This window comes from Mus pahari, chromosome 2 (genome assembly GCF_900095145.1).
Source record: "Mus pahari chromosome 2, PAHARI_EIJ_v1.1, whole genome shotgun sequence".
Taxonomy (NCBI): domain Eukaryota; kingdom Metazoa; phylum Chordata; class Mammalia; order Rodentia; family Muridae; genus Mus; species Mus pahari.
Window position 1 is genome coordinate 72,161,755 of NC_034591.1, and position 9,217 is coordinate 72,170,971.

The 9,217-nt window shown below is 45.8% G+C and overlaps 1 protein-coding gene across 2 annotated transcripts in view; it reads left to right on the forward strand.

Moving 5' to 3' along the window:
- Creb5 (cAMP responsive element binding protein 5) overlaps nucleotides 1-9,217 on the forward strand; it is a 397,047-nt gene that overhangs the window by 274,072 nt on the left and 113,758 nt on the right. The gene's annotated exons all lie outside the window — the stretch shown is intronic.

Consider the following 9,217-nt stretch of genomic DNA (forward strand, 5'->3'; position numbering starts at 1 on the left):
TTTTTTTTTTTTAATCCTAGCACAGAGACCTGAATGAGTTTAGAAGCCAGTCCAGCAGGGAGGGCATCTCTTACGACATTCGGTGCTTCAGGAGGAAAAAAAAAAAAAAAAAAAAAAAAAGGCCACAAATAAGAGCAAAAGGAGAAGGAGTTACTCGGGAGAAGTTTCTTTGCTGCGGTGTGCGGTGTCGCTCCTAATCGGAGGAGACAGGGAGAGAGTTAAAAACGCAGGGACCAATCGCTGGAATGGTGATGTAATGCAAGAACCACAGGGTAGTTAAGTAATGTGAGAGGGGGGTCACTGTTGCAAAGCATTTACCTGCTCTCAAGGGGTTTTCAGTTTATTATCAATTGCAGTGACTTTAACTGGCTTCAGACTGCAGCCTCTAATTATTCACAGACAGCCCTGTTTTATCTTTTATTATTAAAAGTAAAACTATAGTATGGTACTTTAAAAACATGGTATTATTACAGCTGTATATTATTTTCCTCCACCAGAATTCATATTCTCTCTTTCTCTCCCACCCTCCTGCCTTCCACTCGCCACCCCCTTTAAAACAGTTGTCTTTTCATAAGAGGTCTCAGTGGTGGGGTGACGGTGGTTGGGGGGGGCTTTCTGGGGGCAGCTGGTGAGTTGTAAATGATCGGACGATGTTCTGTGTGGTGCTGAGGAGGGCAAGTTCATGGCTGTGCGGTTCTGCTCGTTATGCACTTATAGGAGATGTTTCAGGAGTAACATCTGAGGATGCTCGAAGGCTGTCTCCCACTGTTATCCCAGCGATGGTTAGCAGCAAGTGTGCATTTGCTTCAGAATTTTAACTTCAGGGATTTCCACGTCGCACTGGACATGATCCAGTGCTGTCTCAAAGACACTTGTGCTCCTCCGTTAATTTTATATACCTGGAGTAGTGGGAGGGTTGATTAAAAAAAAAAAAAACAAAAAAAAAAAACTTGATTGATTTGGTTTAGAAACAAGTTAATGTTAGAGTAATGGATTGACATTACTATCTGGTGAGGAGTAATGATTCGGTCCCTAATGCTCTCCAAAGAGACAGAGACTTTTGTGGTGAAAATTATCACTACATCTCTGTATCGTACATGAGTTTAGTATTATATATACAGTGGAAGGAGAGGGCAAACCCGGCTCACGCTGTGGAAAATCCTGCCCTACCCCTGGCTTACCCCTGGACAGCTCAATATGAACAGAGGCAAGAAACCCATCACTGTGAGGTGTTCGCATGTTTCGTGTGAAATTAATCGTGACATGCTTATAGGTCTTCCCCCCCTCCCTCTTTTCTGGCCAGAGGTGAAAGGGGAGCAGAGGCTGGGGAATTGCTTTCTGGGGAAAGGGAGGTGGGTCAGAATCTAAATCTGTGTTTGCCTTGTTGGGTGCGGCAGGTCTGCATTTTAAAATGGGAGTGAAGGAGCTAAATGCCTTCTTCACATGTGAAGCCTATCTTTCCCCATCACTGAAGGGTTCCTCTCAAGGCTCCCCAGCAATAGAGCAGGTGCGCTGTTACATACATACATACATACATATATATATATATATATATATATATATATATATATATATATATATATATATCCTGAAAGGCAGGCATACCTGTACAGAGAATGACACATTCTACACTCAGCTTGCCTTAGAGTTCCTGAAGAAATGGATGGGGAGGCAGGGAGAGGGCCTTGGCTCTTCCTGCTTGGAAAGCTGCTTTATTTTCAGTTTGGCTTTTGGAATGATGTGTCCTTGTGTGGTGGTGCGATGTGTAGTCTTCTAGCTCTCCCCATGAAGACTCTTCTGTGTGACGTAATTGATTGGGTTTCTCTGTCCGAAAGCGGCACAAGAGACAAGGAAGAAGCTCCTTGCCCCACAGATGTCCCAAACAGGCCACACGCATCCTTCATATACGTAAACGGGGGCTATGGTGCCACTGTCACTTGCACGGGCAAGAATGGTGTTTATGAGGAGCAGATTCTTCCAAAGTCTGCATCTCGGCTGAATGCATGACACCGTGCTTTTCATACAAGTTCAAGTTCACACAAGCTCAAGAGATACTCTGTGTTGGCTCCTGTTGTTTGTTTCAGGGCTAAGGATATGTGGGTGCTTGGCAAACACTTGGTGGCTGCACACTGGCCTGAGCATCAAGTTTTTAAATGACATTTAAAGCTAACATGTTTACAGGACATGAAAACGTCCAAACTGTATGTACTTTTCTCATAGTTTTCCAAGACAGGATTTCTACTCTCCAGTCTAATTTCACAGCACACGGCTGTCTTTTAATTTAATAATAATAATAATAATAATAATAATAATAATAATAATAATTTTGGTACCCAGGGTAGTGGCTGATGCTAAAGCAAGGGCTGAGAGTTTGCAAAGTCAGCATTGCTGTACATTGGGAACAACCATAACTGCCCAGCTGTGAGGAATTCACCCAGGCTAAAGGTTCTGAGGGCTTAGTCACAGTGTGAAGCTCAGTGGGCATCAAGAACGCACACTTGATCCTTTTTTTCAGATTTAGAGTTCATGTTGACTTAACTGTGAGCTCCTTACCAATAATCAGAAATGCCCTGTTTGTGACCCACAGAGAACTAGAGAAGGGGCCCTAGCTTGCTATGCCTTCTGGGATACTAGGTGCCACTTCTGTCATCGTTTCATGGCTGTTTTAGGGTTTTGTTTTGTTTTGTTTGTTTTTGGCAGGGGGGACTTATTTGATTGCTGGTTTTTTAAAGTTTGCTTAGATAACTGCTAATTCACATGAGTTGAAGAATTCATGTGATTTCATGACAAATTCATGATACCATTATAGCGTTGCCTCGATTCTCCAAACAGCAACGTCTTGGGAGATGATGGTCTAGAGGCTCAGACAGGGCATGGACCCCAGCATAGCCCAGGTCTACAAGCAGTTCTTCCAGTCTGGCTTGCACTGGTCTGTATTCATGGTTTCCCATGTGAAAACAGAGGGTCAGATTTGCTTGTCCAGGGCTTAGACAAGATACCATGATGCCACCATACCATCATGAAGAATAACTTAGTGAGAGAAGAGGTCCCAGGGCAGTGCCTGTCTATGCTGGCAGGGCCACACTGCCGGGTGGCCATTGGAGGGATGCTGGTGGCATTGTCCTTCTTTAACGTTCCTTTAGAGCTTCAAACAATGGACCCTCTGGCTTCCATAGGGGTCCCTAGGCCATGGCTTTATTCTGGAAGGAAAGGTGAAGACCAAGTTCTGGGGATGCGGGAGAAAAGACCCAGAAAGGAGCAACACCACTAAGCACTGCTGCTCTCATCTGTGACAGGGAGGAAGGGGTGGCACATCCTGTGACAGTGGAGTCTTGTGCACATAGGGATTCTAGAGGCCTGGGCTCAGATCACTGTTCTTCATCCTGTCTGTGTGACATCAGAGAGCCGCTGACCCTCTCTGTGCCATCTGACCTCTCATTTCTGTAAAATGTAGAGAACCAGACCCTTTTGTGGACCTGTGATGAGGACCCCCAACAGTCAGTGGATTCATAACAAATTGCCAGCGACTGCAATTTCAGGGAACACTTCTCCTGAGGGCACTGGTCACTGCTTTGGCTGCTATTCCCAGAATGAGTCTCGATCCAGTAGCTCTCCAACCCCAGGCTTCCTTTTGTGACATCTTCCTTCTTTTTATTCCAGTAACCAAGCAGCTGAGCTCAGGGACATTCCCCCAGTTCTCCCTCATATGGGAAGTCGTGGTTCTTCTCAGTTCACGGTGAAGCTGAGACCACAAACTTACAAAGGCACAAACCCATCACGCAGAGCCAGTTCCAGGCACCAAAAAGAGAGCAAAATAAGACATGACATGATGAAAAGGAGGCTAGGACTCAACCTAGAAAACCTGCTGGCTTTTCCTGGCCTGGGTGAAAGGGGTGAGGCAGAGCCAGGCAGTGTGGAAAAGGGGTCCAGGCCTTCTCACCCACAGAAAACTGACGCTTTGTGAAGAAGACACTGAAGTGAGTCTAGCCGTGAGAACTAGATTCACTTCCCAGCGGGACTAAAAGTTCCCGTGTGCAATCGCACCAGTGAGTGGTGCACACTTGCAGCTGGCTGAGGCTGCCTTCTATACCTGCCATTGCAGGTGCCACTCGGTGGTACACATTGCATGCTTAGCATGCATGAGGCACTGGATTTGATCCTCAGCACTGCAATCAATTAATCAATCAATCATCAATCAATCAATATAAATAGACTTTACATAGAGGTCAGGTCAGGGCTTAGAGGCAGAAATTAGTGTTGACAAGGAATCTTGTCATGTGCTTGGAAGTGACCAGGGTGGGTAAAGTCTGGACCTATACTTAAAGCTGCAGCAGCTGGAGATGAAGGTGGGATTTTCTTCTGCTCACTCCTTGGTGGGTCTCAGGATCCTAAAAGCCTTCAAAAGGGGGGTGGCTTGCTTTGGGTTACAAAAGCTGCCCATCTGGTTTCCTGGCTGGGGAGCCACAGAGCAGAGGGAGGGGGGACAACCACCAGGAGGGTGGAGTCAGACAGCACTGGAAATCCAAATCCTGGCCCAAATTTCAGCTTGTGATTATTTTTTTTAACACACACCATTACTCTGTTTGAAGTGTCTGCTATGAGGTTGGTGTTTTCAGAGGGGCTGCGTTTTATGGGTGTTGGTAACATCAGAGGCCGTTGCTTGAATTACACTCTGGAAAACTGAAATTGACTTGGCTTAGAGTCTACTGCATAGCACACAGACATAACATAACACAGCAATACATCTTTTCTTCTTGAACCTACACTGGCAGGAGAGCTTATTAACGATCGGTGCAACAACACAGAAGAAGAAATCAATAGTCTACTATCATCCCAGAAACTGGAATGGTAGTTAGACACTAGCCAAGACCTATCTGGACACTTTGCTCTCTCTATGAGATACCTCAAACCCCTTATCATTCCTTACTTTTCTATCTGAATGGCTAAAATTGAACTGAATGTGTTTCCCCTGCCCCCAAAAGCACAGCCTATAAAAACTGTCAAGCAGTCTTCTAGTGATGTATTCGTAGAGGTGGGAAATGCTCCCAGGAGGCTGTGTTGTGATATCTTGTACACTCACATGAGTTACTAGGAGTCTCTGAATCTCTAAAGAATTGATGGCATCTTGGGCTGGACCCATGGACTGAGATGGTCGGCTGGCCCTTTTGTTGCCTGTGGGGCTTGCACATCCACTTAACTGTGTGCTGTACCTTCCACAGAGCCTGCATCACTGCTAGAGGAGGGATGGGAACAAGCTTATTGGCAAAGGTGGGGGCTTCATTGCTCCTTACTGTGGTCCAGTGTAATCCTGCCCAGTGAGTACTGTTAGAGCTAGGTTTGAATCTGGCTCTGACATTTGCTAGCACTGTAATTTTTGACAATCCACTGACGCTCATACTCATATGTACATGCACACATACACAACTGTGTATCACACACCATCATCATCATCATCATCATCATCATCATCATTATCACCATCACCATTACTATCATGACCATCATCATCATCACTATCATCATCATCATCATGCAGAGAGAAATTTTTTCATTTAGTGTTCCTTTTCAAGAAGGTAAACTTTGAGCGGGTTGGAAGTGAAGTGATACCTTCCCCATATCATGAGCTATAGGCTAGGAGATCATTTCTTTATAGATCCGAAGATGGGGCTTAAGATTGGACTTTAAAGTAGTTTGTTTCAGCTCTAGAAAGAACCAGGGCTTTTGTATCCCTCGCCCTTCATATTCAAGAAGTAGAAGTCTTTCATACCCCCCCCCCCTTTTTTTTTTTTTTTCACTACAGCACCAAGTCTTCTGTTGCATCCCATATCTGCTTGGCCTCCTTATTTATCATAACGCTTTGGTCAGCTCAACCACACTTCGTAAGAAAGGGCTGATCCCATTTAATTCCTCTGGAATTTATCATAATAGCAGCAATTAAAACAAACTCATCTAGTATGAATGTAGACGTAAATTGCTCTCGCCTTACGTTTCCCTTCTCGGGCTGCTCTCACCAGCAGCCACCCGCATACAGATGCGCAGAGATCCCCCTGCACAGCGACGGCTTTTCTGAACCCCAAGTTTGCTACCTCTGGAAAGGGCAGCTCCAGGGGGGTCACAAGCAGCAATATTTGATTTAGATTTTACCCTCACCATCTGGAACCCCTTAGCAGTAGAAAAATATTCGTATTATCCTAATGCATTCATAGAAGTCTTTCAGTCCAACCAACCCACTTCACAGAGTCAGAAACTGAGAGCTCTGCAGATTGTGAAGATGGGGTGGAGAGATGGCTCAGTGGCTAAGGGCTCTCACTCCTCTTCCAGAGGACCAGAGTTCTCTTCCCAGAACTAGAGTTGGGTGGCTCACATTACTATGTTAATTTCCAATGAAGATCTGACACTCTCTTCTGGCCCTTAAGAAACCATGCACACACTTGGCAGACACACACAAACACATGGGTAAAAATAATGAACACAAATAAATAAATCTTTTTTCAAATGTGGCGAGAATGGGTCTGAGGTCATAAAGAGATCTCGTAGCAGAGCTGGACACGGGATCTAAGGCAGAACGGCAGACACACACTTCTATCCCACCGAGCTGTCTGCCTTGCTGACCTCTCTTTGCTAATGCTTCTCCGTCCTTTTCACTTTTTCATGCCTCTTGGCTTCTGAGGATGGAGGGGTGAGGGAGAATTGCGTGCAGGGTGTTAGTGAGCTGTACTTCTAGAAGCTGAGCCCCATTCAGGTGCCCAAGCTATTAAGAGCTTGGGCGGGGGGGAGGGGGTAGACAAAATAACTTGCCTGTTTTGCCCTTAACCATAGGTTCTGTGGGGTCTAGTTAGTGGATGGAGCATGGTGTCCTTCAGGCCAGGAGTCTCAGGCCATACACAAGATAGGATAAGCTGACAGACTTCCACCGGTCTCCACTCCTGCCTCCCACTGTGTGAACCTGACCCACATGGAGCAGATGTCCACTGAGTTCAGAGCTGGGAGCTTCCGCAGCACTATCACCCACCCACCTGCAGGATATGACCTCGGGCCTGCCAGTCACACTGCTTCCTCCCTCCACCTCACCATGTAGGGAAGGGCTTAGATGACAATCCCCAAACAGCCAAGCGTTGCACTGCAATCCCATAGAGGTTCCTGCCCCTCATGACCACAGAGAGCATGTCACCTCATGACCAATTCTGAAAAGACAAACAACAACAGAAACAGAAACAGACCAGAAGGTAAAGCTCAGTTGTTTTAATGACTTCCCATCCTTTACCATAGAGGCAGCTTTTAATTTGTTAGGTTCGGGGTAAGCTGTCTGTGATGTCTGATAGCGCCTTTGTCATGATGCTTGATGGTAAGATGTGGTGCAGCCAGTTAATCCAATTCACCTTCCCAGAGCCACTACCAAGCAGCCTAGGATTCAGCTTCCCAAGAATCCTCATGGCTCCTTGGTGTGAGACGAACTACTGGACGTCTTGACCTCAGAAGAGTGTTTCTAACTAGTGAATGACGGTTACATACTTGGCAAATGCACACGGCAAGACATCTTACTTGTGTTTGTAAATCCTAATCAGACTATTTTTTTCTTAACTAGCAGTGTCCCCATGCCTCCAACCCATTTATACCCTGCCTATTTCTCCCAAACTCTGGGTGAAGCCTCCTATGGGGTACTAGACTAGTATACTGTAGGATCGTATGCTCGTGTTTAAGGAATTGTGAGGCCAATTGACAGCGCCATTGGTAAAACTGTCACCAAGAAAAGTGTAGTTAGTGGTTTTGAACCTTTTTAAAAAACACTATAGCAGCAGCAATGAGAAATTGCTTTCTACCCAACCCAGTATACTGTGTGTGTGTGTGTGTGTGTGTGTGTGTGTGTGTGTGTGTGTGTGTGTGTGTGTGTGTGTGTGTGTGTGTGTGTGTGTGTGTGTGTGTGTGTGTGTGTGTGTTGATGCACAAGTATACAGTTGGCACTCTGCACCAGTTGCTGTTATAACCACGGCTCCAGCCTGAAAACATTTGGGGAAAATTAGTGTGCACTGAACATGTACAGACATTGTCTTCTGTTCCCTAAACAACGCAGCATCATGACTATTTACACAGCATTTAGATCAAATTAGGCAGCGTGAGTCAGCTAGAGATGATTTAGAGCAAACTGGGCACATGTGAGTGGTTATGTGTAACTACCCGAGTGTTTCATCAAGGAGCTTGAGCAACTGTGTGCTTTGGTGTCTCCTGAGACCAATTCTGTGACTGCAGTAATGAGATGACTGTGTCCACACATATATACAAGTACTACATACATTCATTCATACATACATACATACATGCATGCATATATGCATATGCTCTGCCTACTCTTTATGGAATAGTACTCCTGATTGGACACAAGGTTTCATGGGTATCTCCTTCTATCTCCAAAAGGCTGACACCAGGTTGTACTTGTTTTATCCATTTCACGCCATTTGCTCACTGTGGCATTGCACTCAGGCTTGGAAAAGCACTGATGCAGTAGAGCCATCACCGATGATGCTTAGTGAGGTCAGGAGTCCTGGACTGAATCCCTACCTGTGCCCCAGCGCAAACATTCCTTCCCTGGATCTGTAGCCTCAAACAAAACGGTGGTGTTTGTCTTCAGACTAAGTTTAGCCTCAGAGATCTTTAAGTCTACCTTTGTGAGAGGGCAGCCTGGGAGACAGGGCCCCATTTGATTCACAGGTCCTGCAGCTTATCCTGCTACTGCCACCCGTGGAACGCGATCCATACAAACAACGCCTGACCAGAGCTGTTCAGTCCTTCCCTGCCCTGCCAGTGGGCGGTTAATTTACTTCCCCAGCGAGGCTTTCATTGAACAAGATGTAGCAGGCCTGATTTCTTTCCACTGATTTGGAGGTAGGAATCCCAATTGCCCCAAATGTCCCTAGAATCTGAAAGGATCTTGTCACTGAACTATGCTTTAGTATCAGGTTTTGTTCTTCGTGTGTGGATGAGGCCTGTTCAGGGAAGAAGGAGTCTAAGTGGCCTTTCTAGAGGGTAGAGCAGGCCGGCAGGAATGTGGGGCTTATTCCTGTCATTGTGTCGGCTAGTTTCTTGCCTCTAAATTCAGTGTTGATCCTGAGTACCACCCCAGTCATTTGGCTTACACCTGGGATAATACCATCTTCTAGTTTGTAGAAAGAAAGACGTTTCAGTTCAGAGAGAGAGAGAGAGAGAGAGAGAGAGAGAGAGA